Source organism: Microtus pennsylvanicus, chromosome 14 (genome assembly GCF_037038515.1).
Source record: "Microtus pennsylvanicus isolate mMicPen1 chromosome 14, mMicPen1.hap1, whole genome shotgun sequence".
Lineage (NCBI taxonomy): Eukaryota > Metazoa > Chordata > Mammalia > Rodentia > Cricetidae > Microtus > Microtus pennsylvanicus.
Genome location: NC_134592.1, coordinates 54,348,285 through 54,359,074, shown reverse-complemented (window position 1 = coordinate 54,359,074; position 10,790 = coordinate 54,348,285). Strand labels below are relative to the sequence as shown.

The following is a 10,790-nucleotide window of genomic DNA, read 5'->3' as shown; positions in this document are numbered from 1 at the left end:
TTCATTATTAATTGTTTAATTGGTCTCTTAATGCTAGGTGGCTGAACCTGACTTCTTAGGGATGCCTAGTCTCTGACCTTGACTTTTCCAGTTGGATGCTTTATTTTGGAGGTTGAGGAACTTCTGGTAAATGAACCTTTGCTAGAGAAAATGGGTCCCTGGGAATGGGTTGTATAGCCCAGCCCTATTTTCCATTTGTTCTCTGCTTCTTGACTGTGGATGCAGTGTGACCAGCTATGTGACCATCCTATCATTATGACTCCATCACCAAGATGGACAGTATCTCTTCTTAGTCTGTAAGCCAAAATAAAGCCTTCTCTAAGTTGCTTTTGTTGGCTATTTGGTCAGCAAATACTCAGAGAATACTAGGCAATGTAATTAAAGTGACTTTTAAACTCAATACTAAACTGCCAGTGTTAAGTCCCAGCAACCTGGCCAAGGTGGAGGCAGGAGTTCTCCATCAGACTGGGCAGCAGAGACGCCACTACTCTCAGTCTTTCTCAGAGGAAATACTTGAATATTACCAGTTTAGATAAAATTCCTTGTTACCTTTTTAACTCCGCAATAAAGCAACATCCTTGGCATTCAGGTTATTCTTTGAAATTCAGAGACTGAACGTTTGGTGAATGCACATGGTCTAGAACACTCTCTCTCTAGTCCTGAAGTAAAAACTGCCACCAGCTTTAAAGTTTTTCTGAAAGGTTCTTTGGCCAGCATCAAGGTCTCACTCCGGCTCACTTTGCAGCGCCCTTCCTCCGGTGCGCGCGCAAACTTAAACCCACGAAAGGAAACCACAGTTCTGCCCAGTGAAGCTCGCCCACGTGAGACTGAGACCACGCACCCCACGTTTCTCCTCCTCTAGCCAGACCAGAGTTTGTCTGGACAGCAGTCTGCTACTCCCCAACGAGCGACCTGGGCCGCCTTCCTCTCCAGCTCCTCCTCACTCTCCGCGGCCCCAGGCTCGCCGGAAGCCCCGCCCCGAGGTAGCCAGCGGGCTCGCGCACGCCTGGTGCGCGCAACCTCGCGGCGCGCTCCCCCTCGTCTGCCCCGCCTCTTTTGGTCTTTCGGGGGCGCGCGTAGCGAGCGCGCGGAGATTGGCTGCTTCGGTGGCGGCGCCTCAGGCCTGAGAGACTGCGCGAGCGAGCTGAGTGGGCGCGGAGGGTTCCCGCGGCTCCTTAGGTAACGGCGTGGACCGGGAGAGCTGGGGGAGGGAGGGCAGATCGGGGTGGGCTGCAGCCGGCTCCCCACTTCCGGCTGCAGCCCCTGGAGATGCGAGGAGGTGTGCATGGGATTGGCCCGGAGCCTGTTGGCCACCCTCGAGGGCCGGTGTCGCGGGGTTCTCAGGTGACACACTGCTCCTTCTCCTCAGGTTTCCGCACGGGCTTGCAAAAGTTAAAGAGACTGAACATTGATCAAAAGTGTGGGTTGCTTTTCCTCTAAGTCTTGGCGAGGTCGGGTTTCCGCCCTGGCTGGACCGCGGATCCACTGTGTCCTTGCGGGACACTTGAGCACTTTAGAGTTTTCACCCTGGAAAGTGCAAGCTTAACTCCAGGGTCGCGCAGCAGGCGCAGAGCCCGCTGCTGTAAGAGCGCGTGGATGCCAGCTCCGCGTTCACAACATCCAGGAGGCGACTTTTCTGACTGGAGGATGACACCTCCCAGTGGTACTTACTGGTGAAGTTCTTGAAGGAACGTCACGGAAACTACCAGATATCTGGCTAAACTACCAGATAGCAGGACAGACTAGGGTGGTCTAAAGAAACACCTTTCCACGAGAACAGGACTTTGGGTGGGCTCCTTCGAGCATTTTATGCGAGTTAATTCCCAGTGGTCGTGGACAGAGTTAAGGGACGACAACTTTAACCTACTAATCATGAGTTACTCACTTCACACAGTGTGATCTTCTATCTGGAAAGCATAAAACGACAGTTATGTAATCATTACATAGGCTGTCACCATATATATATACACACACCACACACACACATATGTATTCCCTTTGTCAGTTTGCCAGGAATTACCTCCATCAGATTGTCCTTTGGGCATGTCTTTGGACATTTTTCTGAATTTGATTTGGGTGGGCCCAGATCACTGTGGGCGGTATCACCACTGGTCAGGTGGTCCTCCGGTGTTTAAGAAAGCAAGCCAAACAAGTCATGGAGAGCAAGCCATTAAGCCGGGTTACTCCCTAGTGTCTGCTTCAGTTCCTGCTTTCCGATTCTAGCTTTGAGCAACTTTGGTAGCTTCCCTGGGTGATGGAAGCCCTCCTCCTGCCCCCCCCCCCCCATGTTGCTTTTAGTCTTGGTATTTATCAAAACAATGGAAACAAAACCTATGTAATACTATGCCAGTAAAACTAATTGAGGTTTACTTTTTAAAAGTGAGATAATATGAGTTGTTTCATTAAAGTAATGATGGCAAAACAAATATGAATAGGTAATAGACACATTTTTTTTCTTCAAAGACGCAGAGTATGAAATACAAATCTTTGTGTGGTAACTTTCAAGTATTTAAGTCATGTGTACAACTCACCGCATTTCATCACGTATACTCTTTTATCTAGTATCAAGATCAAGAAAGAACATAATAAGGGATGGAGCAATAGATTGGTGGTTAGGAGCGCAGGACCCGGTTTGATGCCCGGCATCTACATGGTGCGCACAACCTTCTTTAATTCTAGTCCCAGGAAATCTATGTCTCCTTCTGCCCTCTTAGCATGCTTATGTGCACTTCGGTGCCAAGGCATAATGTAGACAAAATACCAACATACATAAAATGTTAGTTACATTTAAAAAAAAACAGCATAATAGTATTTGCATTACAGAAAACCCTGCTTGTACCAATAGTAATCACTGGATTTGAGCTTACTTGCATAGGAATTCAAGGGACTGGAGCCATTACAGCATAAGTTCCTCCTGGTTAATTATTTTGGCTGAGTACCTGGACTAAATTTGTGCTGTGGGCTGAAGTTCGCCAGCCACTGATGTATTTAAACAATGGCTGCTCAGGACTGCTCCAGCTTTCCCTATTATCTCAGTTAACATTTACAGCAGACAGGTTCTACTTTTAGGTGGTTTTTTTAGAAGTGAATTTAATATGTATTAAATTTAAGATGTATTAGAAGTATATTGAGACATTTAGGGGTAGTCTAGCAATGTGATATTGATTCTTCTTTGATTATTAAGTAAACGCAGATTTAAGATAGGTCACATCTCGTGACACAATAACAGTTTATGTAAGTACTTTTAAAATAAATTCTAATGAAATAATCTGGTAACAAATGTGCTATTTATTAAATTTATTGTAAATTCAGAAAAATTAGTGAAAGAAATAGCTCTTCATGAGAGTTTAAATAACAGAACTCCATTGTAATCTCTCACTTTAAATCCTTTTTAAAAAACAAACAAACAAACAAACAACCCAGGATCTCCTGTCCTTTAGGCTGTCCTCAAACGAGTTAAGTAGCTGAGGATGTCCTTAGGCTTTGACTCTCCTGTTTCTGACTCTGGAGAGCTGTCTGCTGGTGTCAGAGATGTGCACGACCATGCTTGGAGTCTTTGGTTGTTGTCGTTATTGTCATCATTAGTTGTTCCGGCTGGCCCTGAACTCTCGGCTTCCAGACATCTGTCTTCCTGCCTTAGCCCACCAAGTAGATGATAGGACAGCTATGGGCCACTGCACTTAACTTGTTTACTTTAATATGTTTGGGAATAGTTGATTTTATGTCCTGAAGTATTAAATTTAATTGTAACTATAATACCCAGTTTTGTTTTGGGTTATAGTTTTTGTTGTTTTGTTTTGAAGTCTCTAATCTGGCAGCTTAAAGTTTTATTTTAAAGGGGTAGCTGGTTTGGTGCTTCATGAAATGGTTGAATAATGGGACAGATTTTCCGTTGAACTGTTTTTGGTAGTTGGTTAGAGAAACCCGGTTTTGATATTGCTAAAATTGAAAGTATTGTTCTTTTTAATTTTATTCTATTTTGAATATATACAAGTAGGTGGTATATTCTTATAAATTTATAGTTTTGCATTAGATGAACTGTATATATACATTGAGATTGCTTTCATTATACTTGGATTTATATATTTTAGAAATAACTGGACTATAAAACTGTTCATTTTACTGCAGTCTATAATCTTGAATTTTATTGTTTCTTTTTGAAACATGTCAATATCTTTTCTTTTAATTTTTTGACAGTCTCTATTTAGTTTTGGATGTCTTATAAGTTGCTGTGTAGACCAGGCTGGCCTTGAACTCAGAGAGATCCTCCCGCTTCTGCCTCCGGGGTGCTGGTAGTAAAGACGTGCTCCACTGCACAGGGCTTCTTTGTAGTTTTATCTTAAGGATTTTGCTAATACATTTTTAAAGATAATAATAACTTTAAAAAACTTTTATGAAATGTAATGCATATAAAGATCAAAGTATAAAACATGTAGACATTTTTTGAATAAATGAATAATCATTATAACTTGTTATTAATTTGTATATGGTTGTTTACAAAGCATGTATGTGCATGTGATATGGATTCATCAATGGATGGACTGTTTTATCTGCTTCTTATTAAGGCTGTTGCTCAATTCTCTTTCATTAAAATTTTCATTCATTAATTTCTTGTATATGTATGAATCTCTTTTAGTAGTGATAATCGCTGACAATTTGCTATATGTTAAAGCTCCATTTGTAATAATAGAGTCTCTTTCTCCCTGGACACACACACACACACACACACACACACACACACACACAAACACACACACAGAGGTACATATCTATTTTTTGAGGTTATGCTATTCAAAATATGCAGGTTTATGGTTAATCTATTTTCCTGTAAGTGAGGCATCCTCTTTTATCAGTGACTCAGCTCATTTTTTTAAACCCTTTCATTTTGAAATAGTGTATTTGTTGAGAAGTCGAAGAAAAAAGTATATGCTATCTCTGACTTGGTTTTTCACTTTAAGATTTTTTTTGGCTTTGGGGTGATGTAGCACGAATAATAAAAAACCCAGAGACAAATATTGGGGTTCAAGCTGAAAATCAGAAAGGCAAAATAGCCAACCTCTAGAAAGACCTCCTGCCTCTATCGAATCTTCAGACTGAATGTATGAGATCCTGCCTTCATGAATCCTCAGACTTCACACTCCACTGAGTTCCTGTCCCTTCCCTTTATATTCCTCTCTCCACCCAGCCATATTGCTCCTGTCTCTACCTTCCTAGTGCTGGGATTAAAGGTGTGTGACTCCCAAACACTGGGATTAAAGGTGTGAACCAGCACCACCTGGGTCTGTTTCTGGGTTGATCCTGTGTAGCCCAGAATAGCTTTGAACTCACAGAGATCCATCTGCCTCTGTCTCCCCAAATCCTGGGATTAAAGTTGACAGCAGACAGTGACACCACTGCCTGGCCTCTAGAGGCTTACCTTTGCCTTCTGATCTTCAGGCAATCTTTATTTATTAAAATACAAATAAACTATTCCTACAAGGTGGTGAGAAACTGATAGATATTCAGTAGAAGTGATATCTCAAATCTATAATTTCAGTCTTTATTCAGGCTAGGGGTAGATGTGCTAAGATACTGTTATTCCTGCACTGGGCAGTGCCAGCAAGCTGCAGTTCTTAGATGGTGTCAGGAGACCGACAACTGGTGGTCTTTGGTACACCGTGTAAAGCTGGGTATTTGGTGGCTTAGGTGTATATAATACATTTTTGATGTATTTATCAGGATGTAGCCCATCAGAAGTCAAAGAACATCTTTCTAGAATTCTGTATTCCATGTGTAATACTTTTAATGTTAAAATAATACACAACGATTAGGGCATTCTTATTTTTTTCTTTTATGTGGCATCCTTCTTTATATAAAGTATAAGAATTTAGTTTAAGCTTTTTTAGGCAAACGCCTGTCAAACAAACCTCCACTGAAAACAAGTTGTGTTGTATTCTGTCCCTTTTTTTCAGAGCTCGTAGTTAAAACAAGAGAAACCTTAGCATTGGCATTTATTTGTGAAAGTTGCTAACACCAAGAATGGAAAAGGAAGTCGTGGATCTTTTCAGAGAGAACATAAAACCGGGCTATCAAAACAACCAGAGAACTGAATATGCTAGTGTCTCTCAGTCTTCTCGCCAGCACTATCTGCTGCTGAGTTCAGTTACTTGACAGATTCGAAGGACAAGACCCCGAACCTAGAGCAGGAAGTCAGGGATGTGGAGAATGGAGGATGCGGAATACGACTCTTCTAGACTGCAAGCCTCTGAAAGTTCTTCAAGTTATGTTCTATTAAAACAAAGCACCCACCCAAACAAACAAACAATAGCAAAACAAAAACAAAACATTTGAGATGTCAGAAAGCGTAATGTAGCCCAGGGAAAGACTGAGAATGAGACAGTGGTCTAAGAATGGCAGGCCAGAGGGTCAGCAGCTTAGATCAGAAAGTCTCCCAAGAAAGACATCCAGGCAGTTAAGGTTATTTGAGAGATTTTATAATCCCTGAACCCCATATTTTTTTGTTAGACTTTCACATTATGATTTTGGTTTGTCAATAGATACAGACTCTTCTGGGTTTCTGTCTTTTTATCGATCTGGTTCTGATTGCTTGCTTTTAAAGGAGAGGTTTTTTTTTTTTTGTCTCCATTATATAAACTGTGAAATAAAAATTTTATTTTTAATCATATTTTAATAATATGATAGTCTCACAGCAACTTTATCATAATTTCATTTGATAAAGTTTGTTACCTGAGATTAATATTACAAACTATTAAGTGAAAAGCTTAAAATATAATTCATGTGTTAAAATAACTTAAAATAGTTATTAAAAGTTATATACAAATATAAAAATTATAATAAATATGTTATTTCCCTCTTTCCTTTTTCCTTCCAACCCCCCATACCCTTAACTTCACTTTCAAATTTATAGCCTCTTTTTCTTTCTTTCTCTCCCTCTCTCCCTCTCTCTCTCTCTCTCCCTCTCTCTCTCTCTCTCTCTCTCTCTCTCTCTCTCTCTCTCTCTCTCTCTCTCTGTCTCTCTGTGTCTCTCTCTGTCTCTCTCTCTGTCTCTCTCTCTCTGTCTTTCACACACACACACACACACACCTAAGTAAATACATACAACTTACTCAGTCTGTATAATCTTACTTGTGTGTGTATGTGCCCATTTGGTATTGGATAGCCAATGGTGTGCTTGTCCCTGGGGATGCTATTTTTCCCACTCTCAGCATTTCTTGTTTCCTGTAATTCTTTGTTTAGTGTTGAATTCTCTTGTGCTCCCTCTCACCCCCTCTGTGTTAGCATGCCTACTGGTGTCATCCTTGTTCCGGTCGGGTGAGACTTCTGACATTTCCAGGAGACACAGTCTCACTGCAAACTCCCTGATTTTCTGGTTCTTAAATCTTTTCTCCCCCATTTCCCCAGTGTTCCCTGAGCCTTAGGGACAGGAGTTTTGTAGATGTGTCTGTTGAAACTGAGCTCAACAACTCTGTGCTTTGATTGGTGGTGGTTTTCTGTACCGGTGTGTGTTGCTAAGAGAGGTTTCCTTGATGAAGGGTGAGAACTATACTTCTTTGTGGGTAGGACATATTTAGAGTGTACTTAGGGGTTATGTTGGTTTAATAAAGTGAGGTTCTAGAATAACCTTTATTATAGTATACAATTCTGATTAATCTGTATTATTACTTGTTCTCTTTATATTTTACTGTACCCAATTTTTTTTAAGAGTACTCTGGATTGAACGTGCTTAATTTTAATTAAAGTTCATTATAACTTAGTATGTATAGTAAGCCACAATATATATGATGTTCAGTACTACTTGTGGTTCAGGATTCACTTGGGACTTGCTTACCTCTCTCAGATAAGAAGAGACCTACATCCTGTTATTGCCTTCAGGGGGAAATTTGGGATTCAAACCATGACAATATTAAAAAGCCAACTGGACATTAAAGTGTCTAGAAATTTTTATTTGATAGCTAAAATGGTGTCTCAATTATATAATCTAAATTAAATTTAAATTTCTTTTAATGATTTTTTTCTGACTGACTTTAAAGCAACATGTCTTAAAACTGATTAGTATTTTAATACTTTTATTGTATTCAAATTTTAATGTAAATTGAAGCTATTTCCTTAATTTATGTCAAACAGCTTATTGCCAGCATGGGAGCTGTGTTATAGCTTACAACATTTCAAAGCAGAACATTTTATTCACTGGCATGAGCTGGCACAGTAGGCAGGATTATTGTAATTCATTTGGGTAAATGAATTGAAACCTTGGAAGTTAATGTACAAAAATATTCTGTCAGTTTTTACAGTTCTTTAATGATAAAATCTGGGTTTAGAATTTCAGCATCATAATTTCTATTGTCTTTATTCCATTCTAATTATTAATTTTGATCTTCTTTTCAGTTAAAGTCCATGTATTATAAGGACTGCGTTTTGTTTGCTACCCATTTAGAATTATGGTCTCATTTAAAATTATCCCATCATGCTAATTACTAATTACTTGGGTTTGCAAACTCTGCTCCATATGCAAATGTATCTTAAACAGTGGAGAAATTATTTTTCTAATTGAAGTTTTTGAATAGATTTTTCTCCTAAAATGTATTATAATTTTAAGAATTATTTTAGGAAAATCAAGAGAACGTGCCCGATAACTATTAGTGACTAAAAAGTTAGGCTACTCTTTAGCATATATCATATTTATTTTTAGTGGTGTCTTTGAAAGTCACTAGAAGATGTTTGTGGACGTGCTCAGAACGGAAAACTAAGCTATTGCTACCCAGTGGCCTATTAAACAAACACTAAGTAAATGTTTGGAAAAATCATACAATATTCTGCCAAAAATTTGGAGAATTTGGAGTATTTGGAGAAACTGTGTGTGTGTGTGTGTGTGTGTGTGTGTGTGTAAAATAAAAGTGTAAAGAGACAGTAAATTTCTAAAATCATTATTTTGTTAGTGAATGTAATAGGTGACCCCCCTTTCTATTTTCCTTTTGTTGTATTCTAGACTATTTTCTGGGTGAGATAGTGACGTGGAAAGTGCCTAAAATTTATATTTCTGTTAGTTTTTCTTTCTTCAGTCATAGTTACAAAGCTGCAGATTTAGCATCATTTTACTTTGTCATCTGACTTTTGATCATCTTTCTTTTAGTGATTAAAATAAATACTTGGTTATATTTTCACTATAAAGAAGATGATCTTTTAGCCTTTAAATCCTCTCTATGACTTTCTGAAGATTACTAATGTAAGTAGTTTATTAAAGTTTGTGCTGTTGCTTTTAAGCTTGTAAAAATGTCAGTAGTTTGTAAAGGTCTCTGTTATAACGCCTTCCCTTCCCAGCTTCTACCTGCTCCCCTCCACTCGTTGTTATTGCCTTTCTGTTGAGTCTGAATTCCATTTCAAGTTTCTGCATGATGTTGCGAAGACATCTGTCAAATGTTTGAGAGTTCCTACAGCAACAGCTTTTAAACCTGATTCATTTGTCTCCGGAGAGCTTAGCTGTCGGTTTGGAGGATTCTCCTGGTTCACAGACCCTGTTTTGCTGCTGTGCTTCCCTCTGCTTCTGCACAGTAGATGCTGTATCCACTCAGGCATTAATATCTCTGCTGTGGTCTTCTAGGCTTTGCCTAATTTCGGTAGGAAGGGTTCTGTTTGTAGATCTGGTCCTTCTGTCTTAACCACATTTAATTTATTCAGTTTAATTTTCTGAACTGTCTAACCTTTTGACAATGAGACACAATGTCATTGTCATCAGCAATGTTCATGCTCAAAAACAGAACATAATAATTTAAAAAAAAAAGCAACAAAAAAGCCCAAAGTATTTCACATAGTATCAAGTTTCACAGTTTTCTATTGACTCCTATGGGTCCAGGTTCAATATACCTGTAAGTATTATTCTTTTGGAAGTTAGATACAGCTAAATGTTCTTCATTGTTTGAAAGTCTCATGATTATAGATGTTGGTTGTGTCTAATGGGTGTAAGAGAAAAAAAATTGCCTTTTTTTTTTTTAGAAGAAGTTGCTAGTACTTCTTGTCTTGGAGATTTTACTGATTTGTGAAATCTACAATTTTATTTTTGATTCGCTAAAACAGGAAAAGTTATTTGATAAAAGCAACTGACTTAAAAAATGACAAACCAGCCAGGTAGTGGTACACACATTTAATCTCAGCACTCTGGAGGCAGAGGTAGGTGGATCTCTGGGTTCGAGGCGAGTCTGGTCTATAGAGTGAGTTCCAGTAGAATAAAATTAAAAAAAAAAAAGATAAACCAATATCTGAATATGCATTTTATTATTACATAGGAATCATTTTAAAATTTGTTCTAGGAGTAAAAGCCTAGCCTTTAAAAAATAAATTAATTAAAATAAATTAAAATAATAAAGAATTTTTTTTTCAACTAACACACAGCTTGTGGGTCATTTAAAATATGTTATCTAAGAGAAGCTGAAAGTGCCTTTGAGTACACTGGGTAGTGTGATCTATACAACTTACAAGGCCTGTGCTTCAGTTTTCTCTTATTGTGACAGCTGTAACAAAGATCCAAAAATTACTGGCTTAAAACAACACAAATTTGCTATCTTTGAATTGGAGGAGTGTAGCACGATTAATAAAAACCCAGAGTTAGAAATTGGGGATCAACCTGAAGGTCAGAAAAGCAAAATGGCCAGCCACTGGCTTTTACCTCTACCTCACTCTGAAATGGTGATCCTGCCTCCAGGAATCCTCAGAATGAGACTGTCTGAGAGCTGCCTTCATGTGTCTTAAATTCCTCTCTGGTGCTGGGATTAAAGGCATGTACCACTACCGCCTGG

General features: G+C 38.9%; 1 protein-coding gene across 2 annotated transcripts in view; it reads left to right on the top strand.

The window, feature by feature from the left end:
- Window positions 1–1,057: 1,057 nt before the first annotated feature.
- The window catches only part of Mipol1 (mirror-image polydactyly 1), a 240,282-nt gene continuing 230,549 nt past the window's right edge, over window positions 1,058–10,790 (top strand). Inside the window, exon 1 of one of the 2 annotated variants that reach the window (XM_075947988.1) lies at window positions 1,058–1,179. The gene's annotated coding sequence lies outside the window, so the exon portion shown is untranslated. The remainder of the gene's footprint in view (window positions 1,180–10,790) is intronic. The other variant, XM_075947989.1, reaches the window with a different exon arrangement.